Genomic DNA, 22,088 nt, shown 5'->3' with positions numbered 1-22,088 from the left:
TGTTACCTTCCTGCTCCTTATCATCTTTGTTTTTTGATTGAATTTTGTTATTGTCCAACGTAGGATGAATTTAAGTTAAAAGTCTTGACATCGGAGAGGGTCCTGGAACCTCCCTAGCATCCTGCAGATCCTTCGGAGGCCATCCTCTTTTGGATTTTTGTACAGAATCTGTTTCCTTAGAATCCAATTTACGTTTCTGAGTATGCTTCTGAGGGGTTGACGAGCTGCAGTCCAATCCCGGCAGGGAATCATTTTCAACGAGCTGATTGTCGGGGTTATCGGAAAGAGGGGGGACTATAGACTCCGAATTGACAGGTTTCACTTGAGTACCGGCAGTCTGAGAGCGACGCGCTTTCATTAACTGTCGTCGCTTTTCTATTTCCTCTGGCATTCTGTCGTTAGCTATGGCAAGGTTCAACTTCGCAAATTCTCTGATTTTTGTAAAGGCTTGTTTTACCTATCTTTCAGAGATAAACTTAATTAGGACAGGAAGATTTCCCAATCGATATACATTTACATATCTGCGATATCAAGTTTCAAATTCGCAAAGATTTTGTTTATAACAGGAATCAGCTGTTTGTTGACCACGTCTATGCCTTCAAGTTTATAAAGTATAATGTTTTTGTCTTTCACAGCTTTGTTTTGAAATGACACATTGTTTTCTATAGTCGTTATCCTTCTTAAATTGTCATCAACCTTCTTGTTAATAGACTCCAAATAATAATTCGTCGGCTGAATTTTGTCGGATAAGTCTGTGTGTGAGGAAGATAATTTACTGGAAATTTCGGTGATTGACGTCATCAGTTGTTCCCTTCTCTTTTCCTCCATTGTAGACATTAGGAATCAGAAAGGCTAATCACAAAAAGATTCCAAGAATAAAAGGATCCTTTGTCAAGTCTTCTAGAGGAATCAACCAACACACATCCAGGGAGCACCCTTCCTCTACAGCAATACACTCATAAAAAAACCAACACTGAGCTCCGACACACAGGCACAGTGAAAAAAATATAGATATAACATTCAAATGTTAGCGTCACTCACATCACAGAAAACTGGTACCAAAGGCAAAAGAAGGATACAACAGAATAAAAGATTAAATCACAGTTAACGCACACGGAAACCAAACGGTTACAGAATAAAAAGGAGGTAAAATCCTTTTTAAAGCAATGAACACTTAGAATTGAAAATAAGGCTAGTGTAGATCAATCAGAAGCTCGAACAAAATTCTCACTTTGATGAGCCCAAAACAAACATCTGATACCATTTTTCGCTTACAAAGTTTTCAAATTATTGTATTTTTGTCTGCTATTTCTTATACATTTTTTAGTGAAATCATCAAAAATGTTTAATTAAAAATCACTTGAAGTTCAATTAATTTCAAAAATCAAAATTGTAAATCTTTGAAAATTCAATTATCTTAAAAAAATGTTATCTAAAATTATTTGATAAATTATTTTTAGTTCTGTAAAATTTAATAATTGCCCGAAAATTAACAAAATCTTTTGAAATCCAATTATTTCTAAAAATTTCAACTTTAACTCTTTCAGAATTATTATTATTTAAAAATTTATAAAACTTGATTAAGTATTGCCTGAAATTTTATTGACCATTAAAACCAAAAAACTATGAAAAAATTTTAAATTCGAATAAATTGCTTAAATCAAATTTTAAAAAATTATAAAAATAAAACTTTAAGTATTTTTTTAAGAAATTTGTTTTACTTAAGGGGTTACACCCCTTTGACCGCATGAAAAAATACGCGTTTTCAATAATTTTTTTTGAAGAACAGAAATTTTTTTTATTAAAATTCAAACACATAACGTTATTATTCTTCTATTAAACTCTAAAAAAACTATTAAAAATTTTTTTTTTAAATTGCCTGTTTGGCAGGTGATTTAGCGGGGCACTCCAAAAATTAATGGTCCTACGGTGGCCCAGATAACTCACTCCAGATTTGAAAATAAAAGACCAAAAAGCATTAGTTTCTGTAGCCCAGAATCTAGTGAAATACGTAGGGGTTTTTCGAAATATTAATATTTACAATTTCTGGACATCCTTAAATAACGAAATTTAGGCAAAAAAACGTATATTTTCGAAAATTACGAAATTGAAGAATTCGACTTTATCAGCAAAGAGACATCTATTAGATGTCATTTTAAACTCCTTGGTTCAGAGTTAGGTGTTTCATGTGATAATTATATCGATATGATTTGTCGAGAAATAATTATCAATTTTTGAATTAATTTTGATCTGAAAAAATGTCACTTTGCTGATAAAGTCGAATTCTTCAATTTCGTAATTTTCAAAAATCTTAATCAGCAAAAAATATAGTATTTTTATATAAAATATATATTCAACATTAACTATAGCTCTTGACTAGTTATGGGCTTGATCTGAGAATATAAGAGGCTTGGTCGTTCAGGCTGTGCTGGCATGGTGCATTAGTCGGCAGATGTCCCGCGTTAGGCAGCAATTAAGGAGGTTCGAGTCTTCGCAGATGCACAGTGTACTCGAGCACGCAGTTTATTTTTTCAGATCAAATTTAATTCAAACAAGGAGGGGGTCGGAGAGTGTCCTTTATGTTTATTTCATAAACATTTTGCTTCCTCATTGTGTGAAGCAAAAAATTTGCTGCCTTGTGGATATACATATTTTTGAAGATAAAGTGTCAAGAAATAAATATCCATGGTGGTCCGGAAAAATTTTTTATAATTTTTTTAAACAAATGAAAAAAAAATTCTTTGCTTTTTGAATTCTATAAAGTAGTTGAAAATTGATTTAAAATGTTTATGGGAATTTTTGGGGTAATTTACAAAAACATATATAGCGCGAACGACAATTAAAAATTTTATTTCGGTAATTTATAGAAATTTATTTGGTAAGTTATAGTAAACTTACCGGAGCTATGATAGTTTATAATAAATATTTTTAATTTCGTTTGTTTCATTGTGTATTAAACTTGTACTAGTGACGGTGGAAATTCCGTGGCGGGTGGACACGCTGGGGTCGTTGGAACCGGTGGAACTGGCGTTAATAATTTTTTTTTTGTTGAGAAAATTATCATTTATTTTTAATCGGTTTCATATGTTTCACATATATATCCCAGTCGAAAATCGTAAGTTTCCCTGAAGGGTTCACATGGCCTTCAGGTAACTGTTATGAAGGTTTCAAAAGCTTCATGGCAACTATTTATACATTAGACCTAAAATTCTGTGATATTTGCTTTCTGACTTCTTAACGGGAAGCTTTTTCTACAGCTTGTTGAATATCTGTGGACAGCTTCTAGCAAAAGGTCTACCAGTTTGCTTGGTGAATGCTTTCCTAATGCCTAGTTTAATGTGTAAGAAAGCAATTCTATTCGCTTTTCACAAGTTGCAAATTAATATGTAATTTAATTACCTTTTTTACACTTCCTGAAAACTAGAATAATTTCATTAAATTAAACTAAATCGAAAAATCATAAAAATTCTATAGTAATTTGTAAATCCGTTTTATACAATTAATAATTATTCTTTATATATTATATAAAAATTATTTTTCAAAGAAAACGTTTATTTTTAAACACTTAAAGTATATACGAAAAAAATTATATATAACTTGAGCAAAATTTGGGGTTAGGAATACGAACACGGTGAAAACCTTTTATATTGAATAATGAATACAATTTCTTAAAAAAAAGACAAAATATTTAATATTTAAAAAAAAAAGATTATTATTTTTATACTTGATATTTATGAATATTTTTTATAAATAATATATTCTTTATTCTTTTAGAATTTCATAATTTATGAAAATGAATTTAACAGCGTATTTTTATTTACAAATTTTGGTTGACAACAATGTACTAAAAATTAAAATACCGAGTCTGACGTAAATAATTTTTCTTTAATTCTTCAATATTTAAATATAATAATCTAATACATAATATTTTTACGAGATAAATAAAGATGGAAAGAAAGGTTAAATTTAATTTTTGATCATTGTCATTTTTCCGCTGTTTCCTGAAACATCCATGACGCTTCATTTAATTTTCGCCATCTGAACGCTTTCTTTTTATATATGCAAAATCCTGCAACTCTTTGATAACTCTCTCAAAGCTACTTGAATGCTTTCTTTAAAACGTACAAAATTTGTTATTTTCAAGCTTTCCGTGGAAGCGAAAAATCGGCCATAACAGGCTTCCTGAAAGTTTTCTATAGCTAGTTATCTACTGTCTCACAATTCTCTAATGGTTATCTCAATACTTCAAAACAACTTTTTGTTCAGCTTAACATAGCGTAGGATTTTTGACTGGGATAGACTAAAAAAATATAACTACACTTTATTTAACCTTTATTATTTAATTATATTTGTTAGCAATTTTCATTTTAACGGTAGTATAAATTTATTTTGAAATAGTGCGTGTGCGCAGTATGGACACAGAGGGCGTTGTGTGGAGCGATGGCTCGTTTTGGTTGTACGTAAGTTTGAGGCAGTTGAAAAATGGCATGAGATGCGTTATTGTCACGTTGTCAAGGGGACGTATGTCCGTTTTGTTCGAGCCAACGTATATTCTTTAAAATAATATAAACAATTACTTTTACACTTTTTATTTAATGTGTCATCAGGATGGTGATCCTGAAAATCGCAATCCTAACCAACAGCCTCATGCCCCACCCCCTCCCTTGGACATGCAGCAGTTTATGGCAACCATGATGGCCATTGTGCAGCAGAATCAAGCCACCATGCTGACGCTTCAACAGCAACAACCTCAGAGATTCCACGTTATGCCCGACTTGCATCGTAGCGTGGAAAATTTCAATGGTACTGAAGGGCATGAAAAAGCAAAATTGTGGGTCGAGAAGTTTGATTCCATCATACACTTGCATGGTTGGACTCATGCAATGGCTTTCGAGACGGCGCGCATTCATCTCGTAGGTTCGGCGCGAGAGTGGTACGAGGCACGACAATTGTTGATTGGTTGAGTTTGCAAACTGCCTTCCGTGGAACTTTTGTGTACGAAAAAACAAAGGTAGATCTGCTTTTGGAACTTATACAGTGCGTGCAAGCTTCAAATGAAACAGCGACAGCATATTTTCATCGAAAGTTTAAACTTTGTAGAGCTTTGGAATTAAATGATAGCGAAACTAGAAAACAGATCTGTAAAGGATTTCGTTTGCGCAACCTTAGTGATTATATAAAGGCAAAATCATTTTTTGACCTTGATCATATGTATCGTTCAATCGAAGAGTACGAGAAAGATGATAAGGAGAGAAGGGAATTATTTGGCATTCGTGATCGGCGGAACCCTGGAGGTGCAGTATTATCGAGAGAGCGTCAGAATTCTGATTTCAACTATAGGCGACAGATGGCGACACCTTCAACATCGACCGGAACATCGAATTCAGTGGCTGAGTCAACGGAGGAGCGAAAAGTCAACAACGGAGATGCATTGAAATGCTTCAATTGCGGTAAAAGCGGACATTTTAGTAGGAATTGTAATGAGCCGCCAAAACAGGTAAAGTGTTTTAATTGTAAACGTATGGGTCATAAGGCCAATAAATGTGATCGTTTTATAAAAAAAGAAAATGTAAGCGAAAATGTCCAGTTGCTATTAATTCGCAACCCTTCTAGAAATAATCAATTGAACAAGATTCAGAACGATTGAGTATAAAAATTTCTTAATTGTTTTGAATTGTTTCCAATTGGAGAATTTATTTTCTCAATTGATTCGAATTGTTTTCAATCGTGTAAAATAAGTTAGACTTTTTCAATTGTTTTTAATCGGGTGCTATCGGGAGAATGATATACGCACATGCGCAAATGTTAATAATAGGAATAAGAATAGTGTTGAATCAAACAGGAAAGATTTTTTTTCTTCTAATATAGTTTGTTCTGTTAGTGTGTATGTGTCAAATATATAAAATATAAAGTAAAATTTCTAGTGAAATGGATAATGTCAGTATGTTTACTTATCCTATATATGAATAAATCAAGTATGACAACCTTTGAGTTGATAATACATAACCTCAAAAATATAGAAATAAATAAATATATAGGTACGTAAACAAAAACATATAAACAGAAATTAAATAAATAATTAGGAACATATAAAAATAAATATAAAAAAAATGGTATCTCTTACATTTTAAAATAATTTCAATTCTTCATTTTTTTAGAACAAAATTTTTAGTTTTTCTAAATTTTAGGTATCCAGCAACTTTTCAAAGAAATTTAAGAAAAAATTTTTCAATATAAATTTTGTTCGAAGTTCACCTGAACCCATGCGAAAACAAAAAACCATAATTTTTCAATTAAATATTTTCGAAAAATGTAATCAAATTCTTTAAAAGTTCTTAAAAAGAATCTTATAATTATTATATATATTCCAATATTCGATTATTTAAAAAAAATCAATTTTTACTGAAATTTAAAAAAAAATTCATCAATAATTAAATATTTCAATTTAAAACAATACTGGATATATTGGTCAAAAATTATTTTTTAAATATTTTTTGGATAAATTATAAACATTTTGTCTTGTGCAGCTTCATTCAAAGATAAATAAAAAAATAACTATAAATTAATTTTTCCTCAAATATTTGATTTTCCTCTGTGGTGACAAATACATTGATAAATATTTTAATTTTTTAGTTCGGAAAATAATCTTGAAACAATGAAATTTTTCTAGACTGTTTAAATAGTTGCACTTTTAAAAATTTTCAAAAACTCTCGTCAAACAATAGTCCATGCAATACAATCTATAGAACACGATTGAAAACGATTGAATAAAAGAAGAAAGTCAAACGTCCTCAATTGTAAGAACACGATTGGGGACAATAGAAATTTCTTTCCTATTGTTTTCAATCGTTTTCAATCGATTTTTTCTAGAAGGGGATTTTTCATCGAGGCCTAGAAATTGGAGTTGAGAGTATTTGGTGCGTGCGGAAGATTTGTCGAATCACCGGATTTAATTGGGGAAGCAATATTATCGGTCGAAGAATTAGATGAAGTGAAACCTCGTGTTTTACCAATTACGGCAAAAGATATTGTGACAGACGACGATGTCACTCCCGAGCAGTTATAGAAATTAATTGATTTACTTAATGAATATCGGTGCTGTATAGCGTTAAATCTTTTTGAATTGGGTAAGACCAATAAAATCACGATGGATATTCAATTAAAACCTGGATCTGTTCCGTTTTGTTCGAAGCCGTATAAAATGAATCCGACTGATAGGAATGATTTGGACGATATAGTGACAGAATACAAAAAAGGGAAGATTGTTACGGAAACAAACGCAGAATATGCCAGTCCCGCCTTTCTTGTTCGTAATAAACACGGTATTCCGAGAATGGTGACTGATTATCGCGGGTTAAACACTGATACGATTAAAATTAGTTACCCTTTACCAAACTTTGATGACGCATTACGTTTTCTTTCGGGAGCAACACGATTCTCGATTTAACTAAGGGTTTTCTCCAAATTCCTTTGACTGAGGAGGCGAAACCAAAACTGCTTTTATAACAGAAAAGCAGACTGGTCAATTTGAAAGAATAAATTTTGGATTAACCAATGCTCCCTTTTACTTTGCCAAATTGATGCACAAAGTTCTGGGCAAAGTACAGGACAAAGTGGTTTTTAATTTTTTTGATGATACATGCATACCATTTACGTCATGGGAGGATATGATTAAAAAATTGAGAACTGTCCTTGAGTTGTTGAAGGGCGCAAAATTGACCCTCAACATTTCTAAATGTCGTTTTTTGATGAAAACTGTTGAATTTTCGGGATTTAAGATCGGTACCGATAGACTACAACCGAGTGACGCGAAAACACAAGCGATTAAAAATTTTGAACGACCTCGAAACGTACATGAAGTTTGTAGTTTTCTTGGTTTGATGAGTTTCTTTCGACGGTTCGTTCCCGGTTTCGCCAAGATTTTAGCACCGCTAACTCATTTAACAAAAACTAACACTTGCGAAAAATGTTCGTGGGGAATTGAACAAGAAGATAGTTTTCGAGAAATTAAATTTAAACTTACGAGTTATCCGGTTCTAATGATTTACAACCCTGATGTTGAAGTCACGGAACTTCACACAGATGCGTCCTCGCGTGGAATAGGAGGAATGCTTTTGCAAGATGATGAGAAAAATTTGCGACTCGTTTATGCTGTTGGTAGAAGGACATCCGAGGTCGAAAGCTCATACCATTCAAGTAAGCTTGAGTTGATGGCAATTGTTTGGGTTGTTACGCGATTACGAGACTTTTTAATATCACTTAAGTTTACCATTGTCACGGATTGTCAGGCTCTCGTTAACATTAACGCGTTAAAAACAAAACATCCTCAGATCGTTAGATGGCTGGGGATAATTGCGGAATTTAATTTTACAATTAAACATAGAGCTGGCAAACAAATGGCACATGTTGATGCCCTCTCACGTAGACCAGTAGGTGAGCCTGATGATTTGATTGATGATGTTTATATTTTCTATGTTAAAACGCGCGAAGATGAGCTGCTTTTATTTCAACGATCTGATTCTGAGATTTTGCGTAAGGTAAATATTTTCAAAAAAGATCCGAAAGATCGTGATAAGTCTGAGAAAAACGAAATTAAAGATTACAAATTATCTGACGGGATGTTGTACAAACTGATTAATGTAAACGACACACAGCGCGAACTTTATGTAGTTCCTCAATCCATGCGTAAAACAATAGTTATTCGAAATCACGATCTGAAAGATCATGGCGGCGTCGAAAGGACTTTAGCTAGAATACGCGAGTTCTTTTATTTCCCAAAAATGAAGAAATATGTTCAAGTTCATGTTAAGTCTTGTCTCGTGTGTATTTTGTCCAAAGGAAAACCGGGGAAACAGGAAGGCAAGTTACACCCAATACCTCCTGGTAAACGCCCCTTTGAAGTTGTTCACATAGATCATTTAGACCCTTTCGTCGAAACGCCACGCAAAAACAAATATATTCTTGGAATAAACGATAACCTTACTAAATTCTCGGTAATCGAAGCAGTAAAGAATACGAGTACTAAGATTGTAATTTCACGACTGAAAAGATTTGTAAATACCTACGGAGCGCCATGTAAAATTGTAAGCGACAGAGGAACATATTTCTCTTCGAAAGCGTTCGAAAAATTTGTTCAAGATCACGGCATTAAACATGTACTTAACTCTAGCAGACATCAGCAGGCGAACGGAAATATTGAACGATTAAATGGCACTATTTTGCCTGCTTTGCGCGCTAAACTCGGTACTTTGGATGCGAACAAATGGGACACGCTTCTTCCCAATTTACAACGCGATTTAAATACATCTTTGTCGAAATCCACGGGATGTTCTCTATTCGAAGCCTTGTACGGTTACATTTCTCGTTTTTCAGAAAGCGCTACTCGTCAACTCACTGTAAACAACGAAACTTATCGAATTCCATCTGAATTAGAATCCGAAATCCGTGAGAACATTCAAAGTGCGCAGAATGATTATAAAACGCGTTACGATTCTAAGCTATTGAAAAATGTTAGATACAATGCTGGAGACATTGTTTATATGAAAACGAATCCGATTGCGACAGGTGAGTCTACCAAATTGCAGCCTAAGTTTAAAGGCCCGTTGGTAGTTACACGAGCCTTGAATAATGACACTTACGTGGTGACTAGTCTTCGAAACGAAGGTGCACACGTTAGCCAATTAAAAATTTGGAATCCGTGAAATACGTTCAATGGCGATTATAGTATGTCCGATTCCAATTCCGACTCAGACGACGAAACTGATAAAAATAATAGAGAAATAGTTGATCAAACTATCAACATAAATGTTAATTCTCAAGTAATTGAAAATCAACAATCACATATTGTACTCCGACGAAGTGCGCGAATTAGAAAAGCTCCGAATTACTTTTGAGATCGCAACTAACAATAATTTCTTTTTACAACTTTAATTACTTTTATAATTTATATCTTATTGTAATAAAATTTTACAGTGATTGTGATATTACTTTAAAGCGAATATCTTAAGTTTGAGGACAAACTTCTGTCAGGATGACCGACTGTCAGCAATTTTCATTTTAACGGTAGTATAAATTTATTTTGAAATAGTGCATGTGCGCAGTATGGACGCAGAGGGCGTTGTATGGACCGTTGGCTCCTTTTGATTGAACATAAGTTTGAGTCAGTTGAAAAATGGCATGAGATGCGTTATTGTCATGTTGCCAAGGCGACGTATGTCCGTTTTGTTCGAGCCAATATATATTCTTTAAAATAATATAAACAATTACTTTTACACTTTTTATTTAATGTGTCATCGTAAAGATAAACCATTATCATATTCTATTTTTTTAAAAACAAATTTGAATCTTGAAATGTGTAAAAAAAGGTTAAGTCAATTAGAAAATTGATTACTTTCTTCATGGATTAACTTAAGGAATATAACTTTTGCTGTTACTGAAGTAGAACTATATTAACATTTGACTTTTATTTAAATAATTCAATGTTTAATAATAAAACGCAGCATAACACACAAAAGTGCAGTCAAGTATAAATAGCAAAAAAAAGAAAATAATTATTTTTTTGATCAAACGTTGTTTTTATTCAATTCCACTACAATATATAATACTAAAATAGCAACAGAAATTGTATTTATTAGTGCACATTGCTAAAAATATTAACTTTTTTGTTTAAACATCCTGTGGGAACAGGTCAAATTTTGACGTTTTCAGCCTTAAAAACCACTTTTCACGAAAAATTGTAATCTTAAATACAAAAGTAACTATTGGTTTTTGTTTGTAATCACAGAAATGAACTTTTTACATTGGAATCAAAATATTATGTGAACATTATTTGTGATTTTCCTTTCACAACATGAAAAAAAGCAAGTTGTGCGCTACGCGGAGAATCACCCATATAATAATCGATTCGTCTTGACGTAAAGAAGACGATTATATTATATATTACCTTAAATTTTTCATATATATATATATATATATGAAAATTTTGTATATATATACAGGGTGTTCCAAAAGTATGGAAACTTGCTAATATCTCGAAAAGTACGCATTTTTGTGATATTTCTTTTTTCACTGTTGGTTCCCGGGACCCATTTTTTGGGTTCAAAAATGTAGATCTTTCTTTGGGAACAACTTTTGTTTTGGATATTTTTTTACGAAAATGCTTTAACTTCAATTTCATAATTTTCAAAAATCTTAATCAGCGAAAGATATAGTATTTCTATATAAAATATATCTAACATTAACGCATATTTTCATTCAAATCGACGCCATTTTGTCAAAAATGCATATTTTTAAAAACGGCTACGTATTTCTCTAGATTTTGGGCTACAGAAACTAATCCTTTTTGGTTTTTTATTTTCGAATCTGGAGTGAGTTATCTGGGCCACCGTAGGACCATTAATTTTTGGAGCGCCCCGCTAAATCACCTGCCAAACAGGCAATTTTGAAAAAAAAAATTTTTAATATTTTTTTTTTGCAGTTTAATAGTAGCATAATAACGTTATGTATTTGAATCTTAGTAAAAAAAATCCGTTCTTCAAAAAAAATTCTTGAAAAAGCGTATTTTTTAATGTAGTCAAAGTGGTATAACCCCTTGAATAAAATTTTGAAAATTTGTCTTACAGTTTGATACAGTCTTACAGTTCTTACTAGTTTGATTCTGAAACATTCGAAATAAATTTTCTTAGTAACATTTTTATCGAATTATTCTCATTACAGAATTAATAAAATGAATTTAATATCTAATAACATTAGTTATTTAAAGTAAAATATTTATTAATCAATTTAGCTAAAATAAAAAAATCGACTTTTTCGACTTTTTTTAAATGTAAATCGACTAAAACAACTTTTTTTGTGCCTTAAAGTCGATTCAAAGCCTCAGTATGTGAATCGAAAAATTTCAACTTTTTAAGTTTGCAGTACAACTTTTCGGTTTTAAATTTAGTTTTCGGTTTTAAGACAAAAAACCTTAATTAGTTTCGCTGAAAAACTTGTTTAAAAATTAAAAATCGTGATTTTTTAAGAAATAATTTGGTTCTCATATGGTTAATTAAATCTTAGTCTCTGTTGGTCAAAAAGTTCTCTAACATACTACGGTTCGTTAGTTCATTGCTGCAGTAGTTTTATTATGTACCTAATTCCAATTTCCAGTGAAACGAATCTTATAATTGAATTCATTTTATTCAGCAAAATTTTATAAAGTGGAATTAATAAATTGATACTAATTCAATAACTTTTGACGTTAAAAATTAACAATTTTTATCGGCAAAAGTCATTTTTTGGACCGCAGTCCTCTTTCCAATTTTGATTGTGCAGATATTTCCATGTGTCTAAGCATGGGCTCTGATGGGTGCACCACAGTGCATTTTTTGTTTATAAATTATTTATAACAAATGGCGTGAAAATTTTGAAAAAGTAATAGTTGTTCTTTTAGTAATTTTTCCCGTAGAATCGAATGGCGCTGTTAGGTTTTAAAAATTCATTAATTTTGTTAATTTGTTTATAACAATTTGTTTAAACAAATTATTTTTTTAAACAATTTTTATCGTCAAAAGTCATTTTTTGGACCGCAGTCCTCTTTCCAATTTTGATTGTGCAGATATTTCCATGTGTCTAAGCATGGGCGTTAATGGGTTAATTCAAAATTAGTTGAAATAAAAATTTGGCTAAATAAAAGTTCTGCTAAATAAGAATTAAGATAAGTGAAAATTCCGTTACATATAAATTTTGTTAATTAAAAATTCTCTAAAGTAGATACATGAAAAATCAGATAAGTAGAAATTAAATTTAATGAAAAATAAATAAAACAAAAATTCTTTGTTAAGAAAACCTAGAAAAATGGAATTTTAAAATCAGTCTTTCGTGGCTACCCTGTAAATTATTAAAATATACAATTGTTTCTTCTAAGATTTTTAGAAAAGTAATAAACTGATGAAATATGCTTTGACAATTTCATTAATTATTATAAATATTGAGAGAAACATGAGGACATGCAAAAGTAATGTTCTGGGAGAATCACCCATATAATATATTTAATTTTTATTGTTACATCCCCGTAACAAAAATTTTAAAAATATATCTTTTTATATAGACATATATAAGTAGTAAAAATAATAGTAAACAAATCTATATTATTAATCTTTTTAAAATTGATAACTAAAATTATAATTATTTCTAAGATTATATTGAAGCATTGACTCATATATATTATTACATGTGTCTATATCTGTATATACGCATATCTCTGCCTGCATGCTTTGACTCGACGCGAGCGAACGATGTATATATATATATAGTGCGTACAGGCATGGATATGTGAGTATAGATATGGCGCGTAGATGCATCACCGAAGGTCACCTCCCGCTACAGAAGGGCTATGCTGAGGAATCGCGTGTGGTTGTTGAACAAGAGCGAAAACTATCTATACTAGTTTTCGCCCTAATTCTTCAAAATTAATTATTTCTTTTTGCAATATTATGTAAAATTCAATTACCTATTATTGTCAAAATGACAAACCTCATATTTTCAATATTTTAAGCTTACAAAACGCTATTATTCAAAATTATGAATAATGCTCAATATAAAAACTTTCCTAATATGATTTCCACGCAATTCTTTGGCTATTTCTTAGGAATTATTTTTGCAGCTGCATAAAGTATAAAATTCTATGCAATGTTCAATTTCTCACTTATATTAAAAAGCATAGGCTAACCTTTGACTTGAATATCGAAAGCCTGATGATGGTCAATTCCTAGAAATCATACCTATGCCATTTGAAACTACTACGCACAATACTCTCTAACAATGAATAGACTTATGACTCATGTGTGCGTTTAGCGAGGCGCAAGCACAGTTTTCTAGCGTTGTACTATTGGAAGATGTTTGTAGACGATGTAATAGCGATACTTGCGCTATGCGATGCAGGATGCAGGTGTCCATCTAAGTTCTGAGAATTGTCTTAATTCTATGAAAGGTCTAAGAGTCAAGTTTGGAGATGGGGTGATCATTGAACTTATTTACTCCCACTGAGGATGATTTTCTAGTATAAAAACCCATGCAAATGCATTGTCAGTCGTCATTTGCTCCAGAATCATTTCATAGTTCGTTTCATAACGTGAAATTACCATCGTGAATTTGTCCCTTTGGTTACTTTAAAATTATTACGACTGTCACTCTTGCATCTCGAACAGTAAATGTTTACTCGTTGTTCGGTATTAGAGCAAGTAATCATCATCGCCAGATTTGTAAGTTTGTCGTTTTTTAAAGTTTATTGTTAATCGTCGTATTAGTGTATTCTCAATTTAACGATTATGCAAACGTGACGTGTGTGTATTTCAGAGTTTGCGAACTAAAAACTGTGAGAAAGTCCCAACCGTTCCTTTTCAAGAGTTGTAAAAACTTACAGCGTCAAGGACAGGTGACAACTTGTCAATTTATAATTGTTTCTGCCTTCTGAACAGAGGTAATTGTAAGTACAACATTTTAAAATTCACAGTTCTTTGTAACAACACCTTCTAACATTAAACATTATTATAATTATATATTAATAATTATAATAATTAATTTATATCATGTTTAAATTAACAACTACAAGTGTCAAGGCAATTATTTAATAGTAAAATAAATTAAAAGACGACCCCCGTAGGATTGACAATAAAAAGTCAATAAATAAAACAAAATATAAAATAAATAAAGTCAAAAAATAAAATTGTAAAAGGACAAATTGATAAAATAACACATAAAAAATATAATAAAATTGTAAAAAGACGGAAGAAGTAAAACACAAAATAAATATAAAATTGTAAAAAAGACAGAAAAGGCAAAAATAAATAATAAAAATAAATAAGGTAGGGCGTGTCAATTACGCCTTTCTACGGCCATCGAGATCCTTTCTCATCATAACAGAGATGATACAGATCTCGAAGAGGCGCCAGTTTTCTAGGGACTAGATCATCAGCGCTACCATGATCTCCAAGGTAACTGTAGCGTTTACACAGGTGAACATGGCCTGCCTCTCCAAGTCCCATCTACTGCAGACAAGAGGGTGTGCTCTGCGTTGTCCACAGGGAACTGGCAGTAAGTACACTCCTCACTGTCTCTCTTTTTGAAGCGCTGCAGGTACGAATTAAAACATCTGTGACCTGTCAGCGCTTGTGTCAAATAGTAGGAGACCTCTCCAAGATTCCTACTTAACCAAGTGGCGAGTGTCGGTATAAGGCGATAAGTCCATCGACCTTTTACCTCCCCGTCCCATCGTTCCTGCCATTTTTCGACGTGCCTGTACCTCGCTTCGAAGCGGATGCGGTCCTTGCTGGGTCAATCTTCCTCTTCCGAGGAATTCGCCTCTTTGAGAAGAAGGATAATTTCCTCCCTCTCAAGCGCCAAAAAATCTGCATTTTTTTTGTCTAGATCGTCTTTTGTTTTTCCACAGTATTGCAGACCAAAGAAACTACCAGTAAATACTGCAATTACAAATTCTTATTGTCGAAGTGAATACTGTAGAGAAAAACCAAAAAATGATCCAATCGGAGAATAATAAATTACTAACTCTATCCTGCTCTATTCATGAAGCTATATACTCTATACAGTGGTTATTCTCTTTATATCATTTACTTCTACCGTCATTTCATTACTACATTTTAAGTTATTCCGACTTTTTACAAATAATAAAATGCATAATGTTTTTAATTTTATTAAACTTGCATGTCAAATTAAATCAAACCAATTAAATTTTTGAAATCTGACTTGAAATTCGTAATCAGCGACCCCAAAAACCCCGAGTGACCATTTTCAAGTGAATTGGGTCAAATTTTTGTTTTGACATCCGCTATATTAGATTCGCCATTTTGAATTTTTGAAATCTGATTTCAGATTCGTTATCAATAATCCCAAAAACCCCCGAGTGACCATTTTCAAGAGAATTGGATCAAATTTTTATTTTGACATCCGCCATATTGTATCCGCCATTTTGAATTTTTGAAATCTGACTTCAGATTCGTAATTAGCGACCCCGAAAACTTCTGAACTATCATGATTTTTTGAATTGTTATTTATTTTGAATTTTTATATTATGTTTACATTTTTTTCGTGCACCCCTAGACAAAAACACACCCCCTGCTCTAAGGGTGAGTGCGATCAATTTCGAATACGGCTCGTTTGAAAGGGCTTGAACCAACCTTTAATTTCTGATATCAGCAAAGTTTGTACCACGTCAGGTTTTTGCTGTATAATTTTTCAAAAATGGCCAAAAACCCTGTTTTAGGGGTTTCATCCCCTATTTTCTTGAAAACGTGACGTGATGGGAAGTTTTCGACTATGTCCTCTAGAAGTTTGCTCATCGTATCTAACAGGCATATAGGTCTGTAGGACGAGACCTTATCTAGAGGTTTGTCACCCTTTCTTAGGAGGACTAGCATTTGCCTCTTCCAGTCTGGAAATAACTCTCCTCTTTCTAGGCAGCGATTAAAGATGTCTAGCAAAATCTGGGGGAAGCAACAATCACCTTTTTTAGGATCTTGTTGCTTATCCCATCGATTTTAGGCGCCTTGCCTGTCTTCAATCTTCTACCTGCTGCATCCAATTCTTCAAGAGTAGAGAGTTCTTCCTCTTTGACTATGCAAAAACTTCAGTCCTTCCTAAGCCATGGCTCTGCAGGAGGAAACAGAACTTTTATTACCTTTCTGACCCAATCGGCATTTTCTTGGCCGGGTGTCTTTTGCCTCGTTACTAATTTCTTAGTAACGATTTTAAAAGCCAGACCCCATGGGTCCTTCTCGACGTCCTCGTTTAGGTCCTTCCAGCTAAGGCGTCGCGACGCGCGGATCTCTTTGCTGAGGTTCTTTTTGACCTCCTTTTATGCTTCCTTGACCAAAGGATCTCCCTTAGATCGGGTATAACTCCTTCTTGCTCTGAAACATGCCTTTCGCAAGGAGGCCAACCTTTCTGACCACCAGTACAGGGATTTCTTTCCGAATTAGGCGTCTTTGCGACGCGGCATTGATGCGTCGCAAGCGTTGGTGATAATGTTCCTCACCCTTCGCACCTGTTTTTCTAGATTGTTCGTCCTCTTCACCCAGCCCAAATCCCCAATGAGGCAAGCTTCTTCAAGGGACCAGACGAACTTCTCCTTGTCGAGTCTCTTAGTGTTCCATGAGGGTCTTTTTCGACTAGGGACTTCCTGTCTTCTGCCTCCTCGTGTGTCTCCCACAGAGACTGAGAACTCGATGTACTGGTGGTCACTTGCGGTATATTCCTCAGAGACCCGCCAGTCGCTTATGCGGCTAAGGGGCATTAATTACGTAAGGGTCCTTAGGGGGAGGGGGGTTTATAAAATATCTACATGGTCTTACGTGGGGGGTAGAAGCTAATCTAACGTAAGATTTTGCCTAGTATTTTCCATTCGTATTGATGTAATTAATTTTTTAATTACATTAATATTGTTAAAAACTTACGTAAGAAGGGGGAGGGGGGTCCGAAAAATCTTATGTATCCTTACATGGGGGTAGGGGGGGTCAAAATTAGCGAAAATCGTCCTTACGTAATTAAGGGGGGAACACCAGTTGTAACTTTCGAAAAATCGATTTTTTTTTTGGTGCATTTTCTTAAAGTATACATATTTAGAAATGTGTCTGTAAATTTCAAAGTTGATCCGGTGAAAAATAAATGAGATATACAGAACACTGCAGCGGCGCGTCCCGTGGCTTCATACAAGGTGGCCAGCCATACCTGACCCTAACGACAGATGGCCTTTTCCTATGATTTAGAAACGGCAACCACTGCGGAAGAGTTATTATATGGTCCAGGAATCGATGACTCTTTGTAACTTAGAAACAAAATTTCTTCTGAACAAAAAAAAGTAAGTTGAAACTTTTAATGCGTTTTTCTCAAAATGACATTTTCCAAGTCGGTGACCACGATTACTCGAATACCATTAAACCGATTTATTTAAAATTTAGTGTGCTTCATTTACACATATAAGTCTAGTTCGTGATCGAAGGATTTTTTTTTTTAATCAAAACTTTTTTTTATATAGCTGAAAATCGACCGTATTTTTTTAACGAAAATCATACTTTTGACTTTGACAGGTCGCCATTTTGTCAAATTTTTTTTTTTTTTAAATCCTTCGATCACGAACTAGATAATCTTATAATAAATGTAAATCAATTTCATTTTTGTATTTCAGACGAAGTATACTTGCAGAATGCTGGTCACCGCAATTCGCCTTTTTTCTTAAGACGCCACTTCAATGGCTCATATCTCCAAAAGTTTTTGTTAAAAAAATTTTTTTTTTCTTTTAAATTACAGCTTTTTACATGTACTTTTAACTAATAAATAGTATTCTTTAAAAAGATTCATTGTTCTTTTGGAAAATATTCTTGAAAAAAGCATTATTTTTTGAGTTACAACTGGTGTTCCCCCCTTAATGAATGGCCCCTAACCAAGTGAGACGATGCGATCATCAGATCTATAATTGATCCGATCGTGTCTCTTCTGAAAGTCCACGACTTTCCTTGAAAAAACTATTAAAAAACTATTTAATTGTCGAACCTCGTGTCCAATGATATAAATTATGTATGTGATTATTATTTCTTTTTTTATGTTAGCGAAAATTAAACTAACGTTAATCAAAGGCAAATTAATTTCAATTGATAATTGTTAATTTTGTTGTGTGACAAATTTATAATGATATTTGCGTGAAATCAGTGCGGGTAATGTAGCGTGACTCAAATCCCAGTCCCTATTCTTTTGCATATAGAATCATTTTCTTTGCGTCGTGGAGTGTATCAATTATCGCATTTTGTTAAATATTAAATTTATGGTTCGATTTTAGTCCTTTTGTTCGCGGAAATTTCACGGTGTGTTATAAAGTTTGAATTTGAATAGTTTGGACATCTTTAGATTATATTTCTATATAGCGTCATCCTGTTTCTTTTCTTAAAAATTAATACAATTGTTTAAATATTTTTTTTGGCCTCTATTCACATGAAATGTACAAAAATTTTATTAAAAATGTAGTTAGAATTAATGTAAATTAATAAATGAAATACAATATTTAAGTGTTTAAAGCGCCGGCCGACTTTACCCGCAAACGCCGACTTTACCCCATTTTACGGTACTTCTTAAATATTATTTTTGTATTTTTTACAAATATTTTCGTCCAACCTTTTCTGAAAATTTAATTTAAATTTTTAGGAAATGTTCGTCACAAAAATTGACTGAATATTTAAATTACATTTTCACTCAACTTTCGGTATAAATTTTTAATAAATATTTAATTTAAATTTTTAGTCAACTTTTACGCCAAACATTTCACGAAACTTTAATTTAAATCTTCACTCAATTTTCGCGTCGAAAATTTCTGGAAAATTTAATTTAAATCTTCCGTCAAGTTTTACGCCAAACATTTATTCATTTTGGACATTTAAATCTTTATACAATTTTCTCTAAACTTTGCAATTAAAGTTTCCGAAGTTTGCAAATAAATCTTTAGGAAATTTTCAGGAAATTTTCGGTGCTGTGGGGGATGTAATTGTTACTGGATTTAAAAAATTTGTAATTGATTTATATAATCGTTACATATCTGTTATAAATCATTAATATTAATGTTATGTATTTGTTACATATCTGTTACAGAGATCAGAGCTGACATTTATCGTAACCTGCTTGTAACATGCTTGTAACATGCTACAAGCTTGTGACAGAACGTGTTACATCTTGTTATATAACAAATATGTAACCATTGCGTATTCGTGTTTTCTGGGATTAATTTTTTTTATCTCGAATCATTTCTGAATGTGGCAGTCATTATTCCCACACTGGTAAAGGGATCGACAATATAATTAAAAATCGGGAAAGTAAATTTGAAAACTTGGAATAAATAAATTGATTTCACTTTATTTAAACTATTCTCGTCCGGAGATTTTAAATTCTCACAACTCATTGATATCGGGTCGTTCCCGCATGAAAAGAAAGGCTAGTTTGACACTTCTTACACCAATCAAATGCGGTTCAAAACAAAAAAACGATTGTATTGTTCCTTTTTATAAAACTCATTTTTAAAAACATACTACGACAAACTTAAAAGAATAATGTGTTGTTTTGGTCTATGCCTATCCTTAGTTCTTATTTGAAATAGAATTACCATTCTATGTAAAATCTCAAAAGGGTTAAATTTGAGAGACTGTATCTGGGAAACTATTAGAGCTATTGCATTGTTATATTTTGCAAATTGTCAGAAATTTTGTTAGCGTTAACTCTCCTGTTGGTCATTTTTTAAAAAAATCATTTGTTTCAAAGCTATATTGGAAAAACTGAAAAATACCTCATTTTGGCTAAAATCTCGAAAAAAGGGGTCAATTTTTGAGCTACAGGGTTCATTTTTTTATCAAATTACTCAGAATTTTATACACTTTCTTTTTTGTACTAACTATTTTTATGCTAAAATGTCATGAAAGCAAAGGCGGCAATTTGAAAAAACTGATTTTTTGCACGTATTTCTTAAAAAATTCTTAGGTTCCGGTAAGAGTTCGAAGTACCAAATTTAGGTGCTTTGTTTTTACCCCATAATGAAGGGTTTAAGCAAACAAAATTGAGGTTCTGAGTTAGAACATCTAAAAATGCTAACTTGACTAATGACTTAACTTATGACTCCTATAACATAAATTCACTTGAATTTTTGAATTTTGGCAATTTGGTTACAGTAGAATCTCGATTATTCGAGCTTCGATTATCCGAGAATCCGTATTATCCGAGGCATCGAACACGAGGTGCATGCTCGGATAATACGGAAAAACTCGGATAAAACGGATGGAACCGATATATGCATTAACAATAATTATACCTAAAAGTTAATCTACATTCATTAGATTTCAACTTTTATATACCTACATTTGTGATTAATTTTCTTTGTAGCACATTAAATACATAAAAAAATGATTAAAATTTTTGAATTTTAGGTATTTATTGGGACGCATGATTATGTTCTAAAAATCATTAGTCATAATTTACATTTTATCGAATTTTATTTGTCCTAATTAGTTTTGAGCCGAATTTTTATTTGTTCGAAATAGCATTTTGCATAATTTTCATCAATACGATTTTCAATATTGCAGAATTTTTATATAACCGAAAATTCACTCCACAGAATTTTTATTTCTTCGAATTTTTATTTGTCAGAATTTTTATTTGCTCGAATTTTCATTTAACATAATAGGCATTTTAAAGAATTTTTATTGGGTATAGAATTTTGTTGAATAGAATTTTCATTCAGATGATTTTTCATTTGTTCGAATTATTATTTGATATAATTTCCATATAATCGATTTTTCATACTACAGAATTTTTACTTAAACGACAAATCATTTAATAGAATTTCTAATTGATATAAAATATTCATTTGTCCGAATTTTCAAATGGCCAAACAAACAATCGACAGTAAGATTTCGGCGCGATTGTTTGTTCTTTAAAATGCCTATTATGTTAAATGAAAATTCGAGCAAATAAAAATTCTGACAAATAAAAATTCGAAGAAATAAAAATTCTGTGGAGTGAATTTTCGGTTATATAAAAATTCTGCAATATAGAAAATCGGATTAATGAAAATTATGTAAAATACTAATTCGAACAAATAAAAATTCGGCTCAAAACTAATTAGGACAAATAAAATTCGATAAAATTTAAGTTATGACTAATAATTTTTAGAACATAATCATGCGTCCCTATTTATTCCGTGTCATCCGAGTTTTCCCTTATCTGAGGTGCTTCTTCCCCACATTACCTCGGATAATCGAGATTCTACTGTAATAATAACAAGCTGTCCCCATTTCCCCTGAGTTTTCCAATTTTTGGGGTAAATGGGGACAGCTTGTTATTATTAACTAAATTGACAAAAATAAGAAATTTAAGTGAATTTCTGTTATGGGAGTCATAAGGAATAAGAAAAATTTTTGTATGACTTTAAGTCTGTTTTTTTTAAATGCGAGACAATAAAATACTAAAATAAAAAAAATTAAAAATTTTAATTGGTTCAACTATTATATATCTACTACAAATTTTTTTCATCCCTTAATACAGTAATATACTTAAGGAAACTT

At 32.1% G+C, this 22,088-nt stretch overlaps 1 protein-coding gene and 1 long non-coding RNA gene across 3 annotated transcripts in view; one reads left to right on the top strand and one right to left on the bottom strand.

Moving 5' to 3' along the window:
- Positions 1 to 22,088, bottom strand: part of LOC127278525 (WASH complex subunit 5) — a 290,329-nt gene that overhangs the window by 144,813 nt on the left and 123,428 nt on the right. The gene's annotated exons all lie outside the window — the stretch shown is intronic.
- LOC127278545 (uncharacterized) lies at positions 17,545 to 18,346 on the top strand. Its single transcript, XR_007842501.1, has 2 exons — positions 17,545 to 17,851; positions 18,179 to 18,346. It is a non-coding gene; the product is annotated as an uncharacterized LOC127278545 (long non-coding RNA).

This window comes from Leptopilina boulardi, unplaced genomic scaffold (genome assembly GCF_019393585.1).
Source record: "Leptopilina boulardi isolate dan_hultmark-lab unplaced genomic scaffold, ZJU_Lbou_2.1 LbouV2_204, whole genome shotgun sequence".
Lineage (NCBI taxonomy): Eukaryota > Metazoa > Arthropoda > Insecta > Hymenoptera > Figitidae > Leptopilina > Leptopilina boulardi.
The sequence above is the reverse complement of the archived record's forward strand: the minus strand, read 5'-3'. Positions and strand labels throughout refer to the sequence as shown.